Source organism: Lygodium microphyllum, chromosome 22 (genome assembly GCF_053477565.2).
Source record: "Lygodium microphyllum isolate KBCC chromosome 22, Lygodium_microphyllum_v1.1.10, whole genome shotgun sequence".
Taxonomy (NCBI): domain Eukaryota; kingdom Viridiplantae; phylum Streptophyta; class Polypodiopsida; order Schizaeales; family Lygodiaceae; genus Lygodium; species Lygodium microphyllum.
Genome location: NC_141156.1, coordinates 5,142,191 through 5,156,830, shown reverse-complemented (window position 1 = coordinate 5,156,830; position 14,640 = coordinate 5,142,191).

Sequence of the window (14,640 nt, the reverse complement as noted above, 5' to 3'; positions counted from 1 at the left end):
TTGGCTATTGGTATTCTTGTTGAGGGTATTAACCAAGTTTCAAGACCTAGAGAAAGATGGCCGGGCAAAGCCTATTGATGTGCTATCGAAGAATCTTAATCTCCCACATGATTTTGATTTGGAAATAAATGAGCCTTACAAGATCTGCAAGGGTTTGTTGACTGTAAAGGAAATGAAAATACATTTAGACTTGGATCGTAGCACCCCAACACATATTGAATACTAGGAGGCAGTACTGAAGCAATTGCATATCTTCAAAGTTAAGGCTCATCTAAAGGAAATACATGGTCTTCTTCATCACAATGTCGCAGCACTCCTAGATGATAAATATGGCAGCGTCTTCAAGGGATCATCCTGAAAATCGGCGGCACAAGGATGATGTGATTCTTGATGTCAAAAGCTCGACGAATTCACTGATGAAAAGCGGTAGCATGATTAATGAAAGATTTTTTTTTAAAACTTTTTCACGATAAATTGAGGCGGTGCTGGTTATAAAAAGGGCGAGCTTTGAGGACGCAGCAGAAGAAGGATCGACCTATAGACAAAGATGGGTGACGAAACCAAAGAGAGAGACAGCGCAGAAGGTGATGACGGAGCAGAAGACGAAGAAGAAGAACGATGAAGCCGAACACAGAAGGTGATGGCGAAAGACGACGTTGTTGCAACGACAAAGGGCGAGCTCTTAAGACGAAACAGAAGGCATCAATAAACACGACAAAGAGGAACGAAAGACGAAGACGAAGTGGTGACGAACGAAAAAGAGGACGAAGATGAAGGTGAAAAAATTGCAGTGATGATGAAAGCTGAGAGACGGGTGACGACGAAGCAGAGAGCAACAACAATGACGACAATTTTGTTCGGCAAGTTGGCTTTATCAGACCCCTGCATGGTCCTCGAGATCCAACGCAGAGTCCAAGGAACTCCCCATGTGGATTAACTCTAGGTTATACAAGGGGACATACTGAAGACGAAGCTGCCCTATTTTGATGTATATCATCTTTGAACACTTTCAAATTTCTTTCACACAGGCCAAATTTCGGTGCGCTAATATTATTTTTCAAAGAGAGTTTGCAATGCACCTTGTGGCAAAAGCTGGGAATCCGCTTTATTGCATGCGGTCTGTTAACACTCAACCTCTTGCCATCCACCATGGATGAAAATCAATTGCCGTGCAATAAAAGGCTGTTGGACAAGGTAATTTATGTTCTCGTCACCTGTACAAGTATCGGTGTAGGCTCTAATGAAGGTATAGTAACACTTATTTGAAATACAAATTGCAGATAATCTGCCATCCCATCACAACAACTGTTCTGGTCTTGTCCAATACATTAATGCTTCACTTTCCATCCTCAAAGCATCCAAAAAATCCAAGGCTCTCCAACCGACTTCACACCCTTCTCTATAGGGATGGTGTTCTTGAGTATTCTCATGACAACCGTGCAGCCCTTAATAAGACTCACTATATTCTGCTTCTCTGGCCATGCAAATCAGTAGTTCCTTGGATGGTCCCGATTTCAGCATACACTAAAGTTTGAGATCAAGGCATAGATGCTTGAGATTATCATTTGGGCTAAGACGTTGCAATCATTCTATTACAGAAAATGACAGTATTTAGTCATGTGAGCTTATCTATTATTTCTTTTGTGAGATCATTTATTGAAACCACCTTGTTTTGGTTCTTGATCCATAGAGCAGCAAAGAAGATTTGCATGAATTTTTTCATGTATATGAAGGTCCAAGCTTTATGATTGGAGGAGTATGTCTTTTCGAAAACTTGTGCCTTGAAGGGAACATAAATCTATGTTGGCTTCATCTTCCTATTCAAACAAAAGTTACCCTTAGCTCATGAACTTACTTTGAGAATTCTTCTTGCATCTAAACTTCTTTTGTGAATATTTCTTGGGTTAAGTACTCTTAATCATCTTCTCTCATCTCAAAGCATCCCTACGGTGAGCAACTATTGCAAACCCCCGCATGATAAGTGCGACAGTGAACGTAGAAGGTATCTGAGCAACCTAGTCACACTCACATTGCTCCACCCATATTTTGCTTGCACACTTAGGACTACAAGCAGCATCTTTAGGCAAGATACTCAGCACCCATCATATAATGGTATGAATACTTCCTCTCTAAGTGGATTAGATGTCTTGGTACCCATGGGCATCAATGTTCCAATCATTGACTCCAGCTCAGGCTCCAAGATTGTAAGAAAGTATGAAAGGCTACATGTCTCCTCTAGTATTGATGGTATAGATTGGGTTGTGCCTTCCAAGTGGTGGATTGGCTTACGCACTCTATCCATCGCATGCCCATGAACTCTTTTAATCGGCCACAATATGTGCATTCCTCCTTGGGATGAGACGTCAGCTCCGTATATAAATTTTACGGCCACATCTACTATTTTTGTATATGATATTCAATTAGGTTGCAAATATAAGGTATGATTGATACACACTTTTCTTACCGTTTGCTCAAAGTCAGAGATCGCTTGATCAATTATCTCCAATTCAAACTCACCAAAGCATCGTACATGTTCTGTAGACAAGCGGCGCTTTCATCTAATTGCCAGCTTGCATTGAGAGCAAGGACACGGGACACACTAATTAAGATATGCCTCGTGATCTTGAACATCACGACCGTCATCGTTTTCCATTTTGTCTACGTTATGAAAAACAATTAGTTTTTATTATTATTCTCTTTTTCTTTCTTAATTTGTTTGAGAAAGGACTTCTTCTCTTGTAATTCAACAAAATTAATGTAAACTAAAGTCTTGGTTTTCTCCCTCTTTCTTTGTACCTTTCTTTGTGTTCTTCGTTTTATGTTCTCTCCCCCATCTCTTTATTTATCTCTCTCTCTTTCTTTGTTGCCCTTCTCTTTGTTTCTCTCCACCCCCTCATGTTTTCTCACTCATTCTCCTCCCTCCCCCCCCCTCTCTCTCTCTTTTTGCATTTCTCTATTTTCTCTTCACCCTCTCTCATTTCCTCTCTTTCTCCCTCAATGCACCTCATTCTCAAGAAAAACAAACAAAAAAATAAAGAAACAACAAGAACAAACCAAGAAGAGGATGGATTATTTGTCTCGTCTTCACGACAAACCCTCTCTTTGTTTCTCTCCACCCCCTCGTGTTTTCTCACTCATTCTCCTCTCTCTCTCTCCCTCTCTCTCTTTCTCTCTTTCTTTGTTATCTTTCATGTTTAATCACTCACACACTCTCTCTCTTCCTTTTTCTTTCTTCTTCTCCCTCTCTCATTTCCTCTCTTTCTCCCTCAATGCACATCATTCTCAAGAAAAAAGAAGAAAGAACAAGAACAAACCAAGAGGAGGATGGATTATTTGTCTCCTCTTCACGACAAACCCTCTCTTTGTTTCTCTCCACCCCCTCATGTTTTCTCATTCATTCTCATATCTTTGTCCCTCTCTCTCTCTCTCTCTTTCACTCTTTTGTTATTATGTTTCATGTTTATTTTCTCTGTCTCTCGTTCTCTCTTCCTTTTCCTTTCTTCTTCTCCCTCTCTCATTTCTTCTCTTTCTCCCTCAATGCACCTCATTCTCAACAAAAAAAAACAAAATAAATGAAGAAAGAACAAGAACAAACTAAGAGGGGGAAATGTGCTCACTGCAAAGGCCCGAAGATAGATTCTTCATCTCCTATTCGCGATGGCCTCTCTTCTTCCTTCGTGCACTTCTTCCTCTTCTTCATGAACAACAATGGCGGCGGTGAGAAGCTCTCCTTCTCTCTCTTTCTCTATTTCTCTCCCTCTCCCTCCCAAAGGCACGATCTCTTTCCCTCTCTCTTTCACTATCTCTCAAACTCTTTGTGGAAAAATGCCACGCTCTTGTTTCTCCTGCTTTCTTTTTCTCTGAGTACCATCGCGTCGCAACTACACGTCACTATGCCCCTATATCCTAATAGTGACATAGATTAGATATTAGGTGAAGTTTGATGCAAGGAAATATCTACAAACTTATTAAGTTCTTCGATTGAAATCCATTGAACTAAAAGGTTGGAAATGCCTTGTAGTCTAGAGGAACTTGCTTTCAAACATAAGAAAGCTCCTGCATAAGATGAGATATCCAAATAATTTTTAATAGAATGTTGAGATGATACAAGTTTGGGTTTTTCTTGACAATGTTATGATATATATGCTCAAACAATGCTTAATTATCTTCTCACAGAGCATGTTGCATAGCTCAGGATTGTTTCTCTATTTTATGTCCACTTATCTCCTTTTACCTTATTATTTGCCATGGGAAGGATGCCAATCTATATTTAATGGTGCAGCCACAATGGAAACTATAAACGATCATCTTGAATTTACCCTTGCAAGATGAACTTTGAAGAACCAATATAATGGGAATCCTAAAGCAATGACACATAGTTCAAGTCCATGGACTTACAAGCACCATTTTTGGGGACTTACAAGTTTCTTGGCCACATGTAGGTAAATAATTGTTGACCAACGTGCACGAGGAGGGCCAAGAGAAAAATGTATGAGAAGATAAGATGATGAACTTGGGAAAATTTCAATATCATACTGCCACCTTATATTAACTTTACTTAGTTAATGGAGCACTCTTCTTCAGAAGATTACATGTCTTGAAGACTAATTGGTTTGGTGTTCCATTCGCATGAAAAGATGTAGAGGCTATAGGAATGTACATTCACCTACCTACTTAGCTAGACTATATGGGCACATATTTTCTTGATGATACAAAAGACCATACAAAGTTCTAAACATGTTCTTGGTTTCATTATTTGGTTGAGATTTAGGCTATGAACAAATTACCTATGGGTAAAATCAAGTGTTTGGAGATATATTTAGAAGTCAAGTAAGCCCATGGCAAATGTAGGACCCATAATGGTTTTCATACCATAGCTTATGATGTAGGGGCATAAACTAAAGGCTCACATTTGTTGTCACAAGAATTAATGTGTACTATTTTGCACCGTTTCACATGGCTTGAATGTTGTCAATTCTATCCTATACTTTCTGCATTGACAATGACTTATAGGCATAAAGTCTTCCACATTCATCGTACATAATAATTTACAAGTAATAATGTTTGATATCATTTTGTATGGTCCAAGAAGTCGTAGCATTTGTAATGATCCACTTTTCTTAGATCCCATTGAATTTTGGAATCTTGTAGCATTAGACCTAAAAATCCCCACTTGATAACCCCTTCTCTTGCAATGAAAGTGATTCCTTCAACCTGTCTAATAAATATTGGTTATTCGTAATGAGTCATTCATATTCTTTAATTTTTTGTAGGCAATAGTGACAAAATTCTAAGCATTTGTCTACCCACACATAGGGTAAATTTTGGGCTACCCCTTTGATGCAAAAATAATTGTGCATCATTGACATATCCATGGCAGCTTCAAATAAATAATGAATGATTTCTTTATCTTGGAATGTGTAAAAAAAGGGAGTCCATGCACCATCATCTGCCATAAAGGGACCCAACTATAATAAGTGCTTTTAGAATATAAATAAATTTCAAAGAAGCTACATATCTTTAAAAGAATATTTGCTCAAAAATAAAAGATTTAGACAAAATCCAATTTAAGCAACAACTTGCAATTCACTCTAAGATACTAATTCAAATAATAGTCATAAGAAATGCAAACAAAAGAAATTGCATAATTTCAGTAGAGTGCTAGCCATTTTGTACATCAAAATCTGATCATCAAGAACTTTGGTTCTATGTGGATGAGCATTGAAAAACAAATGATTTAGAGCTTTATGCATGTTTTAAGTGAAATGTACATTCAACAAATCTAGTTCTAACATTATATTGCCATAAAACAAAGTAATGCTTTGCTCTTTCCTGATTACATTGACAATCAATACTACTTCCCTCAAATTTTCCAAATCTCTTTTCACTTTTTTTAATTTGAATCTCCATCGAAGTTTGGAAGAAAAAGATTCTCAACTAATAAATATTTTTCTACCCAATTATTAAAGCTAGTAAAATAAGATGTAAAGGTGTATATTTTCTATGTTGATTTATAATATCACTTATGTTAAAGAATTGTTAATGATGTTTTTCATTTGATCCATGTGCTAGAGCAGCTAGCATATACAAGCACCATAGTATTGACAAAAGTGAGTTTGCTTGATGTGATGTTTACAAGCTTGGTTATATTCAATATTAAACAACATTCTCAATTCATTCATCTTCGGACATCACATAAGGTTGCTCCATCTTCTTAAAACTGAAAAATGATAATTTGTTCTTGAAAATATTTTACAAAATAGAGTAGACTTACAAAACAACACATAAATATTTTGAAATGCATATCAAGGAACATCACCTTTCCCTATAATTATGAAAAAATGAAGAGACTTGTGCCAACTTTTCACACTTCTATCTAAATACAAGGTTATGCTTTTAGTTTATTGCTATGTTCTCACATATTTATAATAAAATAATATTTGTGAGAATACTAAAATATTTAGACACTTTAATCAAGTCTCACATTTATTGTTATTATACTTTGTAAGGTAATATTTATCAAGGGTAACACAAAGTCCTCAAGCAAAACCAAATATCATAAGTTACCACTTGTCAGATGATCACTTGTTCATGCATAACTAAGGTGCTTGAGTGTTTTTTCACGTAGTAGTTATAGAAAAATTAGAAAACAAGCAAAAAAATGAGTCCTATTTTGCCCCAAAATATTTGTAAAAATACTAAAATGCTTGAAAACTTAACCAAGTCTAGTATGTATTACCATTGTTATGCTCTACAAGGTAATATCCATCAAAGGCTTCTCCAAACATTAAATCTTAAAACCATAGTAGAACTATTCAAAGTATATTGCTTCCTATTTTTAAATCATCTAAACATGTAATACAAAGGCAACAATATGGGCTCATTCTATGCCCAAATTATGGCATATAAAGAAAAGATAGTTATAAACATCACAACTTTCCAATTCTCATGTAATGACTAAAACTACCCTCACTTATATCAACATAGTTCAACACAAAGATGAACAATAGACATGTGTCAATCAGTATGGCATCATGAAGATCTTCAAGGAAAAGAAAATCAATTGCCATAAGAAAAACATTAATGAAACCTCATACTATATATACATACTGGAAACCTCCTAGGCTAATAAATGTGCCAATATCATTAGCTTACTAGTGATATATCCTATTTGTGGGCTAGTCTCATTAAATCATTAGTATCAAATTTCCCAACAAAAGAAGACCTTGTAGAGCTACAATGGTCCTTACAAGAACTATCCATACCCTTTCTTGCAAAAAACATAACGTTCACATCGTTATTATCAAAAATTGTTGCTTGCTACTCCAACAAAGAATATAATGTATATGTCATTTCATTCCGAATTGGACCATACAAGAAGGATTCTATGCACTAAGCCTTTGCAATCATATCTTCTTAAAATCATTGATGTTTCAATGTCTATTACTAAGACAACAAGGGCCATTGCAAACAGAAAACTAGATCATGTATCAATCCTTGATAATACTTAGGTGCATTAGAATGATACCCAGGCATGTACCACAACAACTAGTCATGAGCTCACAAAGTCTAGCATTGTTGATGTATTTGCATTCAACATGTTGTACAAACCAATCATCTAGAAGTACATGATGATAGCTGAACATCTTCATCCAAAGAAAGGTCCGTCTATCCTTGGTAAAGAGATAGTACAAAGCATTATACAACTACATCATGATAATACTCCATTTAACACAATGTTACAAATAGAAAATCCTTCAAGCTATAGTGTGTTGGAGAAAATAGTGGAGTATAGCTGAAGGCAAGCATTCCAAAGGTTCGATCATCATGAGTTTGCATCTCTCACACTACACAACAATGATAATATTGAAGAAAGAACAACATTATTAATGACAGATTGTCTACCAGTAGTAGAGTCACCACTACAAGGATTTGAGCTAGTAGCAACGCCGATTAGCGACGGCAGATAGCAGCGTCGCTATTGGCGTCGCTAATAGCGTCGTTATTAGCGTCGCTATTTGCGACGCTATTAGCGTCGCAAATAGCGACACTCCACAAGGAAAAAAAGCGACTGAAACCGAGCGCGATTTTTATTTCGCGTTTGCTCCATTGTGAATTTTGAGAGCCAGAGCGAGGGAGAGAGCGACCGTCGTGAGAGAAGGAGAGGAAGAAGACTTGCCGCCGCCACCGCCGTTGTTCGCGAAGGAGAGGAGGAGCCTTCATCGCAAAGAGGAGCCACCCCACGCTCACCATATCTCATCGGTGAGTCTCCCTCTCTCTTTCTTTTGCTTGTTTAAGGTTTAAATCACTCTCTCTTACTTGTTTAGGAGAGGAAATGAGAGAGAAAGAGAGGGAGAGAGAGAGAAAGAGAGGGAGAGGGAGAGGGAGAGGGAGAGGGAGAGGGAGGGGGAGGAAATGAGAGAGGGAGAGAAAGAGAAAGAGAGGGAGAGGGAGGGAGAGTGCATTCTCTCTCTCCCTCTCCCTTTTGCTTGTTTAATGTTTAAATCAGTTGATTTTTTGCTCGTTTAGGAGAGGAAATGAGAGAGAAAGTGAGGGAGAGAATGAGAGGGAGTGGGAGAGGGAGGGGAAGGAAATGAGAGAGGGAGAGAAAGAGAAAGAGAGGGAGAGTGCATTGTCTCTCTCCCTCTCCCTTTTGCTTGTTTAATGTTTAAATCACTTTATTTTTTGCTTGTTTAGGAAATGAGAGAGAAAGAGAGAAAGAGAGGGAGAGGGAGGGGAAGGAAATAAGAGAGGGATAGAAAGAGAAAGAGAGGGAGAGGGAGGGAGAGTGCATTCTCTCTCTCACTCTCCCTCTTGCTTGTTTAATGTTTGAATCACTTTCTTTTTTGCTTGTTTAGGAGAGGAAATGAGAGAGAAAGAGAGAAAGAGAGAGAGAGGGAGAGAGAGGGAGAGAAAGAGAGGGAGAGGGAGGGGAAGGAAATTTAAGATAATAGACTTATCAATAATGGTATGCAATGTACTTTGCCATGGGCCACGTACATTGGTGACTCTTTAAGATGGCTTAAAATTGGTCATGTCCTTCATAATGTCCAAGTAGGGGATTTAATTGTGATATGCATAATTCATTGTTTTTGTATTAACTTTATAGGCATAACAAATTAGAAATCATGCCAACTAGTCAACGGAAGGACTAAAAGAAAATGATACCCTAGCTAATGGTAATGAACCCAAAAGTATTGTTATAGAAGAAGAATCCCTTAAATTGAGTATAGATATTTTCTCTCAAGTCTTATGACTATGAGTAGAATTGATTGAAATAAATTTTTTTACTATAGTTGATAAATTTCATAGATGGCATTAATCTTAATACGCGATCCTAGGACAAAAAAACCACATTTCTAAGATGCTTTTTGTTGGGACTGATTTATTATTAGACTAAGAGATCCTCAATGATGCTCATAAATGGATTACTTATACTCAAAGCCCTCTAGTGCAGTTTTTTATAATAACGACTAATTATCTACCGGGACAAACAAATCCTTGAGCATGATACAAGGCCGAGATATAACATCAAAAAATCTCTCAACTACTATGTACAATGCAAGATTTATGGTCAACTTGCAACTTGACGTACATCTCCATAAAGCTATCCATTTAAGCCTCGTTTGCTATAATATAGATAAGATGAAAAATGAAGGTCTTATTGTTCAAGACCGCGAGTCGTATCTTAATCAGCGTGTCCCATGTCCTTGCTCTCAATGCAAGTTAGCAATTAGACAAAAATGCCGATTGTCTATAGAACACATACAACGATTTGGCGAGTTTCAATCTGAGATCATTGATCAGGCGATTGCAGATTTTCAGCAAACGGTAATTTGAAGTTAATATTAATCATGCATTGTACTCGCAAGCTAATTGAAAACCATACACAATAAGATTGGGTCTTGTTGGAAAATTTTCTATCCAGGGGGGTGATGTCTCGACCCAAGGGGAAGTGCACCCTTTGCGGCCAATTGGAAGAGTTCATGGACGTGCGATGGATGGATTGCAGGAGCCAATCCACCACTCGCAAGGCCCATCTATACCGTCAATGACAGAGGAGACAGACAACCTTCTCGACTTACCTACAATCTTGGAGCTTGAGATGGAGGCAATGATCGATGCATTGATTCCCATGGATGTTGAGACATCTGACCCGCTTAGAGAGGAAGCATCCATACCATTATATGATGGGTGCCGAGTATCTTGGTTGAAGACATTGCTTGCACTCTTAAGTGTGCAAGCAAAATACGGTTGGAGCGATACGAGTGTGACTGAGTTATTTAGGTACCTTGCACATAGGCTTCATTGATTTTTTTTTTACAGTATTATTGCAAACATTTGTGCTTTTTCAAGGTGTTTTATGATTTTTTTCAGGTTATTGAAATATCATATATTACCACCTGCAAATACCATGCCTGAGTCTCGTGATGATGCATGACATATTTTACGAAAGCTTGGCATGGACTACAATAACATCCATGCATGTATCAACGACTGCATATTGTTTCGAGATGAATACGAGACTATGGAGACATGTCCAAAGTGTGGTGCTCACAGGTATCGACAGGACTTGCAAGGGCAAATCATCCCTCAAAAAGTTCTCAGACACTTTTCGCTCATCCCCCGCGTAAACCACATGTTTCGCACGTCTGGCGTGGCAAGCTTGACAACGTGGCATGTGCAGAATAGGTCCACGGATGGAGTTCGAGGAATATCAGCGAATTCACGCGCATGGAGCCACATTGACTCTACCTTCTCAGGCTTTGCGCGAGAGCCAAGGAGGCTCGGTCTCGCCATGGATGGTGTGAACCCATTCGGTCTACACTCGACTTCTTACAGTGTGTGGCCTATAGTGCTTGTCGACTACAACATCCCTCCATGGCTTTCTACGAAGAAATGACATCTCATCCTTAGCTTGCTCGTCCCGGGCCGCTACAAAGTAAAAAATATGGACGTGAATCTTTGTCCATTAGTCGATGAGCTTAAGATTTTGTGGGAGGAGGGGGTCACTGTGCAAGATATGAGCAGGCGCGATGGTCGGCGGTCAGCCAACATTCGAGCCATTCTCATGTGGAGGATGCATGACTTTTCGGGATTGGAAGAGTGCTCAGGTGAGCAGACCTCCGTTCTCGCTGGTAATATCTATATTTTATTTCATTCAATGAAGTATTCACTAGGTCGTGGCTCACCTTACAGGTCTGGTTACCTCAGGTTATCATGCATGTCCATTGTGTGGGCCATAGTTAAACTCCCGAAGGTCACGAACCATAAAGAAGATGGTATATCAAGGACACGCCGCTTTCTTGCCGGAGGATCATGAACTCAGGGACGGTTTTCTTAGACGACCTCTAACACGTATGAACGCTGCAAGCTGGTACGAGCTGAAAATGATAAACCCAGAATCACATCCAAATGGAATGCGACGGTTCTCAGTTTTCTACGAGTTTCCATATTGGACCCACTTACAGGTCAACCACTTGTTGGATCCCATGCATATTTTCAAGAATGTGGGCAGCTTGCTATGGGACCACATCACAGGAAAGAGAGAAACTATAGGGTTACGAATGGATTTGAAGGAGGTAGGTAAGATGGAGGGGCTTTGGCCGCAATCGAGTGCTGAAGGGGGAATGCAGCTTCCTCGCGCTCCTTGGGTTTTATCCACCAAAGAAGAGCACATTGTGAAGCAAGTAATCAAGTCTATCCGCACTCCGACGGGTATGATGCATTCTCTTAGGTCTGCATTTTCTAAAGATCACCAATTGTCGAGGCTAAAATCCCATGATTGGCATAAGATATGTCAGGTTTGTGAACAAAATGGATTGTAATTAGCGTGGGCATTTTGCAATTTGAAAAGTGGCCATTATTCATAATGCTTTCTCATTTGTGGCAGTTTGTTCGATGTGCAGTGGTTCAAAGTGGTACTTGGAGGAGCTGGAGCAATAGTTTGACAAGGTCCATCTGGATTTCTCGAAATAGATTTCGGAAAAAAATGGACGGATTTGCGCGACACCTTTGTGTTGCCGGTCCATTGTGAACAGGTGCATAGAGTCATTTGCTTGCTAATTGTAATACGACATGGTTTATGTCACAATGGTTTGAACTCGCTTTGTACGTGTTTGTGAACATGTAATCTTCTATCCAAACCCCCGACAACCTCGATGGTGGTATGTTATACCTTCAACTCCTCGAAGTGCGAGAGTATATGATCAAAGCGATGTTTCGGGCATAGATGAAGAAAATATGCAAATAGAGGGATTGATATTACAAGGGGTGGAGGCCACCGCAAGCTTGGAGCCCGCATCGGCTAACAATGATGGAAATATAGTAATCCAAGATTTTTTTGAGAACGAGGCAGACTCGTTCTTTTGTGGTGACATGTCTATCAACCTTCCAGTGTATGGAGAGTTGTGTCAGGAGATTAACATGGGACCATAGAATACTTCATTCTTGGAGAATTATATTACTCAATTCGTTGTTTAGATCTTCCATAAAGGTACATAAGATATGCATTTTAAGAGGGATTTTGCAAAAATGATTTATATTACTGTGCTTTGTATAGTTTAAATTGATTATTCTAACACCATTTTTTATCTGTGCAGGTGACATTTTCAAGATGAGTCGAGGGATGAGCAATAAGGAGTTTCAGGACATGGTGGCACGCATGTCTCCAGACCAGCTCGCGAGATTCAGAGAGATGGCAGACCAGGAGCTGTCTCGTTCTTCGTCAGGGCGCTGTGCTAGATCTGCTTCAGCGCGATCAGATGCTTCAACTTCGAGCAGACGATCTCGACGCTCATGACTTGGGCCAGAGGGAGGGACTACATCGGGATCAGGGGGTGCTGCTGTGGAGACACGGATGTGGTGTCTCCGTCTCATCATTCAGCTGGAGTTGCGTCACCTCCAGGATTTGTCACACCTGTGGGGACGTCTACTCCAGTTACTCCAGCTTTTGCGCAGCCGTCAACAGGTGGCACCCCTTTTGGTGGCATCCCCTTTGGTGGCACCCCTTTGAGTGCCACTCCGAGAGAGGTTTTACCCCGTCGATACACCGAGTGTAGAGGGGTCTCCTGGATATGCCCAAGAGCGTGGACGGAGATGGAAGAGGACCCATCTTAGGCAGACTCCTAGGGGTTATCGATACCTGGTTGATAGTAGGTCAGGAGCCATCATCATGAATGATGAGGGGAGGAGGGTGATGGCTCGCATGAGAGAGTTGTGCCAACAAGTTTTTCGGCACAATGTCCTGGATCATTGGAAGAACATACAGGAGGGGAGCAAGGACTACATAGTAGCATCCTTGCACGAGGAGTTTCCGGTGCCAGCCGTAGTAGATAGATTCTCTACGGGCTGGATGATGGATTGCATGCGTGCATACATGTCACATAGACGATCCGACACACGCAAGGAAATCAAGAGTGGGGCTGCAAAGCCCGAGTGGTTAGATGCAGACGACTGGCGCCAACCGAGGGAGGAGGCTACAGATTCGCCAGGACGTTGAAGTCAGCAGCAGCGGCAAGCGGCGAGGGAACGACTCGAGGCCGGAGTGGTCCATCATCTTGGGAGTGGCAGCCACAGGACATATTTGGAGGACTTTGTAAGTTTCTCTTTTGTTTTGCTTATTTGTTTTTTTAAAATATTCTTTGTACTGACAATCATGTTTCTAACAGTTAGCATTTTGTTTTCTTTGCAACACTCCATTACAAATTACGATCCGCAAGGCCTTGAGACTTGATATGCACAGAGGCACGGTCTCAATGCATTGATCGACCGATTGGATAGACGCAGCGGGCCTGTAAGTCACTGATCTTTCTTGTTCGTAGTTACCATGAGATATTTGAATGCATTATTGTATGGTGGATTGATATGTTGTTTCTTTTTCTGCAGAATCCATTCGATGTTCCTTTGCGGCGAGACGAGCTTTCGGGGGACGAGGATTTATAGCTCGCCCTTGGATCCTTGGACACACCTTTAGTTTTTAGTCACCTGATCTATGTAGACATTTTCTATGTATTAGTGATATCCTTTCATGATTGTACCAATCGCATTTTATGCGATCATATATTTATTTCATGTATCAGTTTTATGATTTCAGTATACATTTTTTTTATTTGCAAGCGCTTTGTATGCAGTAGTGCAGAAACTATTTTGTATAGCTCTCATACAGCACACAGTGCTATATGTGGCAGGGCAGCTTGCTGCCTTGCACAAATTTTTTTTTCCCTGTTACCGTCGCTATTTGCATCGCAAATTTACTGCTCGCGTTGCTATTGGCCTCGGTATGCGCGTCGCAAATTCACTGGTTGCGACGCCTATAGCAACGCCAATAGCGACGTTTCTATGGCGTCGTCAATAACGACGCTTTTTGCGACGACGGGGGCAAATTTTTGTTGAGATATCGAGCTCTACTCGTGATATGCCAGGGTGACCGTTGTGCATTTATGTCACCGACTTGTCAGTTGTAGACGCGGTTGGTACACCGCCCATGAATAATAGCTACATGATAGCTATCCTTATCTACTCTAGTTCGTGGCTCAGTTAGTATGCCACCTTAGTTAGTTGAGTTTGGTTTGAGACTCATATACAGGGTTCTTCTATTTCTTTGTAAGAGAGTTCTTTTGGCTTACACAAACTAAGAAG